This window comes from Tenrec ecaudatus, chromosome 12 (assembly GCF_050624435.1).
Source record: "Tenrec ecaudatus isolate mTenEca1 chromosome 12, mTenEca1.hap1, whole genome shotgun sequence".
Taxonomy (NCBI): domain Eukaryota; kingdom Metazoa; phylum Chordata; class Mammalia; order Afrosoricida; family Tenrecidae; genus Tenrec; species Tenrec ecaudatus.
Window position 1 is genome coordinate 125,964,166 of NC_134541.1, and position 8,073 is coordinate 125,972,238.

Sequence of the window (8,073 nt, forward strand, 5' to 3'; positions counted from 1 at the left end):
CCCTCTCCCTCTCCCTCTCTCTCTCCCTCTCCCTCTCCCTCTCCCTCTCCCTCTCCCTCCCCCTCCCCCTCCCTCTCCCTCCTACACTGAAGCTGTCTTTAACTGAAGTCCGCTTCATCCGCCTTTGTTCTCGTCCTGGGTCTAATTCGTCTACACTGATGAGGACAGTGGGAGTTGTCTGCATTTTTAGTTTCTTCTTCCCCATTCCTACCTCCAGCACCTGGTGCCTGGTCAAAGCATACTGCATCCCCTGCCCCCACCACCCCGTTTCCTTTGATTTGTACTTAATGGTATGTTTTGATGGACATCAAGTGGAAATGAGATGGGAGAAACTCCGCTTCAAACATCCCTTTCTCCATCCGGGCTCGCGCATTCAGCTCTTTGCTTTCTGTCCCAAGAAATTATCTTGCTCTCACCACTTAACATCAACACACACAACACACAAAAATCCTTGCATACCTGGTTCGGGTGGAGAATGTTCATGTTTTTCAGCTGTCATTGTAAAAACAAGGACAATTTTATCGCCGTTTTCCTGTCTGTAGAAAGGACGCCTAAAATGTGGTGAAGAAAGCTGATGGTGCCCGGCTATCAAAGATACAGTGTCTGGGATCTTCAAGGCTTGAAGGTAAACAAGTGGCCATCTAGCTTAGCAGCACCAAAGCCCACGTGGAAGAAGCACACCTTCACGAGGTGTTGAAGGGATCAGGTATCAGGCATCAAAGAACAAAAAATCGTATCATTGTGAATGAGGGGGAGTGCGGAGTGGGAACCCAAAGCCCATCTGTAGGCAACTGGACATCCCCTTACAGAAGGGTGGAGAGGAGGAGATGAGCCAGTCAGGGTGCAGTGTAGCACCAATGAAACATACAACTTTCCTCTGGTTCCTAAATCCTTCCTCCCCCACTGTCATGATCCCAATTCCACCTTACAAATCCAGCTAGACCAGAGGATGTACACTGGTACAGATAGGAACTGGAAACACAGGGAATCCAGGACAGATGATCCCTTCAGGAGCAGTGGTGAGAGTGGCGATACTGGGAGGGTGGAGGAAGGATGGGGTGGAAAGGGGGAACTGATTACAAGGATCTACATATAACCTTTTACCTGGGGGGCAGACAACAGAAAAGTGGGTGAAGGGAGACATTGGACATGACAAAATAATAATTTATAAATGATCAAGGGTTCATGAGGGAGGGGGGCAGGGAGAGATGGGGAAAAAATGAGGAGCTGATACCAAGGGCTCAAGTAGAAAGAAAATGTTTTGAGAATGATGATGGCAATAAATGTGCTTGACACAATGGACGTATATATGGATTGTGATAAGAGTTGTACGAGCCTCCAATAAAATGATTTAAAAAAGAAAGCAAGGACTCCTAGATAGTTGTTCCTTCAAGTCAAGTCTTGTTGAAATAAACGTTTTCTTCTTCTTAGAACAATTTCCATTGTATTTCCTTTCAGCTTTGTTTTTCTTCCGCTTTGCATCTTTACATAGGCTTTGGCTGTGGTCTTGGGGCCACACCTGCAGGTGTAAACCAGGGTGGGAGTGGGGGTGGGGGGTTCCCGACTCACACCATCACGTCCAGTGTGGGAAGCATGTCTGCGTCGTCGAAGACGCTCGCTTTGGGAATGTCTCTGATGACTGCGGCTTCCACCATGCTTCTTATTACGAACTTACTTCTTCTTTTTCCTACTTCCTAACGTCTCCCTGGCCTTGTCTTGGGCGCGAAGCGGGCGCAGTTCATGCAGTAAAGACGCTGCACGCGGCCGCGCCCTTTCTTGGCACAACTGCCGATACACCTTTTCTTTACCATCTCAGGAGGGGGGACGCAAGAGAGTGTGAAGAAGGATGCTGTTGCTACCTACCAAAACCAAGCAAGCCGACAGGTGGTCTACTTAGATTCTGGACATTGTACATTCCATATCTGGGAAGACTGCTGACTCCCGTTTAGAGCGCCACTTGGAAGAAAGCTGTGTTCAATAGGAGTCCAACTCAGAGCAGGCTCTGTCCGCATCACGGAAAGCAATCCCACTCTCCTGGCTTGTCTGCTCCGCATTCCGACAAGAGTCTGCCATACGTACTGGCTGCAGTGAAAGGAAACAGCCCGCATATGGCTCTTCTATCCATTTGTCGGTAGAACTCACTGCCATCAAGTCACCCTGAGCCATTGGTCTACAACTCCTGCCAAAGGACAGGGCAGAACCATGCAAATAAGATGGAGAGGATTCTAACTCAAGAATTGGTCAGTTTTGTTATTCCTCATTCTAAGACCGTCATCTCAGAAGCAGGAACAGAGAGGGGATCCCAGGACCACCAAAGAAGAAGTGCCACCGGTGGAACATGCTCTTTCAAGATCCCTGTCTGGCGCGATGGAGGAGCAGAGGCACCAGTGCAGAGGAGCCACAGTGCTGAGAACAAAGACCACCAGACTGCGAGCCAGAGCAGCAGCAGCTTTGTGACCCACGGAAACTGTGCCTGAGAGCCGGAGGGACAGAGAGGGACTTGGCTGCTGTCTGACAGAGGCGTCACTGTGGACCAAAGATGATCCTTCACGTTTCATAACCTGTTACTGTCCTTAATTACCACCCCCACCGCCACCCCATACTTCTTTTCTGTGCGTTCTGGACAATGCGTTGGGTGATCCAATTCTGCAGAGAAGTGGAGTGTCGGGAGAGGGACTGGCAGTGTCACATAGGCAAAGTGAGGATGGAGGGTGGAGATAAGTCTGACCTTGGGGCAGACGGCCTTGGGTTGGTGTGGAGAGGGATTCTCCTTCTCCCTGTGTAGCCGAAGGAGTTCAGATACGCTCCCCACCCCCAAACACATCATTTTCTCCTATGCGTGTGCAAACTGGAGCTGTAACAAGCATCTAAGAATGTTGTCCTGCAGCCCTCAGTGGGATTCTGGACTAAAGTGCTTCTAGCTGCTCCAGCACGATGACTCACATCACTTGACAGGCTCCCCTGTGATTGGGCATTGACTGAAACATCTTCAATGACGAAAGGACACGAATTCTCCAGGAGACTTGAGAAACCTAGAAGGCGGTGCCCAAAATAGTCCCATAACAGAATGGAAATGGTTCATCCAAGGACAACTGACTAAGAAACGGCAGGGAGGCGCTCAACGTATCCATGACCAGTTAGCGCTTTTCCTTAGCTCCTACCCTGAGACCATAGAGAGGCGGCCAGATCCCGTCACCACGTGGACAGTGTCCGGTGCACAATGCTTTACTGACCAACCGAAGGTTGCTTGGTTCATGAATATCCAGGATCCGTGGACAATATTCGATCCATGGACATTTGCTACATTAAGACCCACGTATGGAAAGACCTTGACTGAAGAAGGTAGAAACAGATTAGCTCCATAAGCCACATTGCAGGCCATCTTTCTAGCCATGAAGAAAGGACTAGACAGTGGTGAGAACCCGTGTGTAGATTTTTACCAGTTCATGGGCCGTGACCAAGGGTCTTGTTACATGGTCAGGAAAATGGCCAGTGGACAATTGGGCTGTTAAGGGCTGGACATGTTGATGATTCTCGGAAGAGCCCCGTCCTGGCTCGCAGGGCTATGGACTCAGCAAGTTGACCTGTTGGTAGCCAATTTGGTGTATGGATTAAGTAGACACGGGAATGCCGCAGCAATGCAGCAATGGGATGAATCCGGACACTTCCCTTCTTTCACCTCGGTCTGAGGCACAAATGCCAAAAGGCTTGCTCTGTCTGCCAGCAAGAAATCTAGACACAGCCAAGACCGACGTCTATGAAGTCAAGCACACTGATGGCAGGTTGGTTATATTGGACCAGTGATACCCGTGGGATCAGGCTGTTACTAATAGGCTCTCACAAGAATCGATATTTATGGAACTGGGTTTCTACAGATCCCAACAACACAATTAAGGGATCAGAACAAAAGATCCTGAACTGAGGAGATTTGTATGTGGGTATATAGGTATTAACCTTTGCAGCAAAGATAGCCAGGAATGTGGTGGGGCATAGAGGGGGCAATGTTTTGAAAACTTCTTAGAGGCCAGGGCTAATCTCATGAGAGTGGAAAGGCTGGTTCTGCTGGTGGAAATTATTCAATAGATAGGGACTCCATGTGCCCAACTTCCTGATAATCTGCCCATAAACCCTCACTTCACAGGTACCATTTGGGATTTGGAATTCAGTTGGCATCCTACGTCAGCCATCTGATGGTAAGTCTGGGTTTGTGGGTTCGGGCTCTCTCATCTCTGTTACTATCAGAAATCAGGCGCTCTTGAAGGGTCGCAAGTGGAAAATTTTTAGGTCTTTTAACCAGTGCTTGTTGAGGTGTGACTCTGAGGCCCTGCGTTCACCTCGTTCTTGGATCACTTGGTCTGTTGTAAAGAGGACCAACCTGTCAGCCTTTCAACACTTCTCATCCTGACAAAAGTGCAGAAGCCAAAGGACCACGTGGCCCAGAAACGCTTGGTGGCTGACCGAGGAGAGACTCTGCTGTGCACCAATGACTACAGTCTCACTGCTCACTCATCCTGACTCGTGCTAACCTATTAACTTCCCTAATAAGCCCCCTGTGCTAGTCCGGGTAGACTGCAGAAACAAATCCAGGGAGAATTGTGTGTGCAAGAGAGAACTTTATATCAAAGAACAATTGTACATTAAGAAAACATCCCAGTCCAGATCAAGCCCATAAATCCCATATTCACCCATATGTCTGATGTCAGTCTATAAATTCTTCTTTGGACTCACACAACCCTTGCAATGAAGCTGAATGCAGGAAGATCACAGGCAAGTGGGTGGAAAGGCTTGTGGATCCAGTGGCGACGGGAGCATCTCAATGCTAGCAGGGGTCTCCACGTGGCTCCTCCAGCTCCAGGGCTCTGGCTCCATCAGCGTAGCTCTGTGTGAGTTGTCAGCAGGAAGACAAATCAGAGAGTGTATCTGGCCTACAGCGCCAGTGAGTGATTTTATCGCCATCGCACCTCCAAATGAAGTCATCAAGCTGTGACCTGACTGACAGGCTAAACTCTGCCCCTTTACTCTGAATAGTCTCAAGTTGACGCCAGGTTATGTAACGAGCACCCCCACCCCCCCGCCAGCTCTGTGAGCCATTAGGATGTACTTGCACTCAGCTTAGACGGGATGATTGGTGTCAGAGGAGGTAAAGAAGGAAGACGTGGGGAGGCATGTTTGAACCCTCCTTCCTGGCACACATGCTGTCACATGCATGAACCTTGAAGAGATTGTTGTTAGGGGCCGTTGAGCTGGTTCTAACCCAGAGCAACCTTACGCACAGCAGAATGAACTCACCCCTGCCCGGCACCGTGCTCACGATTGTTCCTGCGCTTGAGCCCATGGTCACAACCACCGTGTCCACCCGTCTCACCGAGGGCCTTTCTCTCTTTCACCGTCCCTCCACTTGACCAAGCCCGATGTCCTTCCCCAGGGACTGGTCTCTCCTGACAACATGTTGAAAAGATCACGGTAAGTAGAAGATGCCAATCATGAAAGACCACTTACTGTATGATCCATTTGATCTGAAATGTCCAGAGTGATAGATCTAATGAGATAGAAAGTAGATTAGTGGATGTCTAGGGCTGGATTGTAGACTGGGGAGAGTACATTTAAGATTTCCTTGTGAGGGAATGAAAATATTCCAAAATCCTTATGCCCAAACAATCCTGTGAATACGATAAACACCCTGAATGGCACTCTGTCAGACGTCATTGTATGGTTTGTGGGTTTTGTTTCACTCATGCACCGCCTAATCAATCTGTTCCAATCCATAGTGCCCAGTGGGACAGGCGAGAACTGCTCCTTTGGGTTTCTGAGACTGTAACTCTTTGCAGGTATAGAAAACCTCCTCTTTCTCCCCCTGAGTGGCTGCTGGTTTCAAACTGCTGACCTTGCCTTTTGCAGCCCAATGCATAACCCTTTACGCCACCAGGGGGCCTCACTACATGGCCCCAAAGCTATTAGAGTTACTTGGTTTTAAAATCACCGTCTGGAATCCTCGGAAGCAAAAGCCGGGTGTCAGAAAGGGAAGCAGGGATAGATTGATTGTCGGGGACCAGAAAAGAAACAGGCTGCTGTGATATTTGTATCTTTAAGTCACAATTGCCTTTTCGTTACCTCTTCATGTCGCTTTTGTCCTTCATTGTTTCTGTTGGGCTTAGCAGCTTATGAGGCGCAGAAGGAGTGCCTACATAGGAATAATATCTGATGTAATATCTGATGTAGGGGATGTAGGGTGGGTAGTGGGGGGGATGGGGAGGTGTGGGGGACCAGCCTCCCCACAACTGGATGAGTCCCAGGAGCGGTTGTGTCATTGGGGGGTAAGTGAGAGAGACATCAGACAAGATAAAGCATGCAAGGGCTCCCCTCCTCAGTCATGACTTCAAGAGCCAGGTCCGAGCAGAGATTGCGTAATGCAATCTCACCGAGTTTATATAATCTCAGGCATGCCGGTCATGGTAAGCTCATATGTAACAGGAAGGGGTTGCACACGTAACAGGAGGGGGTCGAGCTAAGCGTATACATGCAATAGGAAGGGGAGGCACTAGGAACACACACGTAACCAGATGTGTGGACTTTAGGATCAAGATGGCAGCCTAGCCTTGGTCATCTCTGAGCTGGCTTGACTTTAGGTGTCTGAGTTCTTCTCCACTGGAACAATCTAGGATCCTTATCAGAAGGGACTGGGCCCTACTTGGGTCTGATTGCTTTTGGTGGCAGACACCCTTCAGGCAGACAACCTTTAAGCAGTTGACCTTCAAGGACTTATAGTAGCAGCCGTGTGCTTGCAAGTTGCACCTTAAAATTGGCATTATTATGGGGAGACATCGTGAGGAATGACTTTTACCTATTGTGAGTGAGATGTATTTCCATCCCCCAAACGTGAAGGTTTCCTCCACGGGAGCCCTGGTCTCCCAGACTCCTTAATGTATGAATATTGAGAGTTTGCTGTTCGGTTGCCAACAGGGAGGGTGAGGCGATTTCAGGAAGACAGTGAAGGCAGGAAGGGGAGGGAGCCCTGGAGTGGAATGTGATGATACAGCTCATTTTAAAGGTGATTTAGTCATGGCGGGGGCAGAGAAAATGTTCTTAAATTGATTGTAATGATGATAGTACAATTCTTCTTGACACTACCGAATGACTGAATTATATGATGTGGCGTTTGTGCCAATAGAACTGAAAGAAAGAAAAAAAAAAAAAAGGAAGAAAAGAAGCAGGGGTTGTGGATCTTTCTGGACATTCCTGGGACTTACATCATCTGTGTATGAATCATTTGGTATCTTTGTACCAATGTACATAAGGCACCTTCCCGTCTCACAAGCTAGTTTGTTCAAGGTCACAAAATGAGTCCATTGGAAACACAGTCCCTCTGATCCCCGTCCCTTGGGCCAGTATCTGTTTCTTTCCTGGACTTCCTCAGACTGTGGTCCAGTCTGGACAAGACAGGAAGCCTGCGCTCAGTGCTCGTGGTCTAGAAATGGGCAGGGAGTATTCTTGGTCAAGCTGGTGCCCAATGAGCTGTGATCTCCCTGCTGTTGCCATCTGGTTCTTGTTCTGCTATGCACACCAGGAGCAAGTGCCCCTCTGGCAGTCAGTGCCGGGAGGGGAGAGTGGGGTGGTATGGACCTAACACTGACCTAGACCTCTGCCATAAGGGCTACCTGATATTTCTGCTCCTGGGGTCTAGCCACACCGGCTGCCATGTGTTCCACGGCTGGCATATGTGCCCAGAGACGGTCATGTCCTGAGACTGCCAATTTGGTGATTCTCCGAGTCTTCAGAGAGCAGCCCAGTAAGGAGGTGTCTTCATTCTGATCTGAGGAAGGCCCTAGTGGCTGGAATCTAGAACCCAGAATCCCTTCTGAAATATCCTCCCAGAAACGGTCGGTGAGAATGTGAGCGCTGAAACATCTATTCTCCATGTTGTAGCATCACCACCAGCAGACACCCCCCGAACTTAACAGTACCCCAGGCAAACTCAGGACCCCATCAGCCTCTCTCCAGCCCCTGGTAATCACTAACAAACTATTCTGTGTATTTGCCTATAATGAGATTTCCTATCATTGGGATCAGAGAAGA